We start from the raw sequence: 625 nt of genomic DNA, 5'->3' as shown, positions 1-625 counted from the left end.
TTATCACTTGCCTGAGATTCAATTTGGGCCAATAGGGCAACTGAAGCCAGCGAATAGTTAGCCAGTGAAATGGGATTCTGCCAGGCCATGGCCATAAAAGGCAGAAACATAGGCCTGGTCTAGGGGAAGCATGGCCAGTGCACATGCTCTTACCCTAAAGGGAGACTTTTTTACCAGACTTTTTGGTGACTGTTATTTTGTCCCTTTGTCCCGTTTCCTGTGTTTCCCCAGACTCCTGCAGGAGGGAGTGGGGAGAAGGAGACCATGTCTAGACATACCAAGACCTCCCTGGGTTTGCACCAAACATGCAGGATGTGTTTCTGTAGTGTAGTGGTTATCACGTTCGCCTCACACGCGAAAGGTCCCCGGTTCGAAACCGGGCAGAAACAACCTCAGATTTTCCTTCCTTTCCCCTTATTTTAGGGGATTGAATCAGTCAGCATTAAATTTGCAGATGACGCCAAGCTGGGCGCAGGTGTTGATCAGTCAGAGGGTAGAAGGGCTCGCTAGAGGGACCTTGACAGGCTGGACCCCAACAAGTCCAAGTGCTGGGTGCTGCACTTTGGTCACAACAACCCCATGCAGTGCTACAGGCTGGGGACAGAGTGGCTGGAGACCAGCCAAA

The 625-nt window shown here is 51.2% G+C and overlaps 1 non-coding gene across 1 annotated transcript; it reads left to right on the top strand.

Annotated features, from left to right (window-relative positions):
• Positions 1-316: 316 nt before the first annotated feature.
• TRNAV-CAC (transfer RNA valine (anticodon CAC)) lies at positions 317-389 on the top strand. Its single transcript has one exon. It is a non-coding gene; the product is annotated as a tRNA-Val (tRNA).
• Positions 390-625: the final 236 nt, after the last annotated feature.

This window comes from Melanerpes formicivorus, unplaced genomic scaffold (genome assembly GCF_026170545.1).
Source record: "Melanerpes formicivorus ecotype bairdi unplaced genomic scaffold, bMelFor1.0.p_v2 SCAF_84, whole genome shotgun sequence".
NCBI lineage: Eukaryota > Metazoa > Chordata > Aves > Piciformes > Picidae > Melanerpes > Melanerpes formicivorus.
The sequence above is the reverse complement of the archived record's forward strand: the minus strand, read 5'-3'. Positions and strand labels throughout refer to the sequence as shown.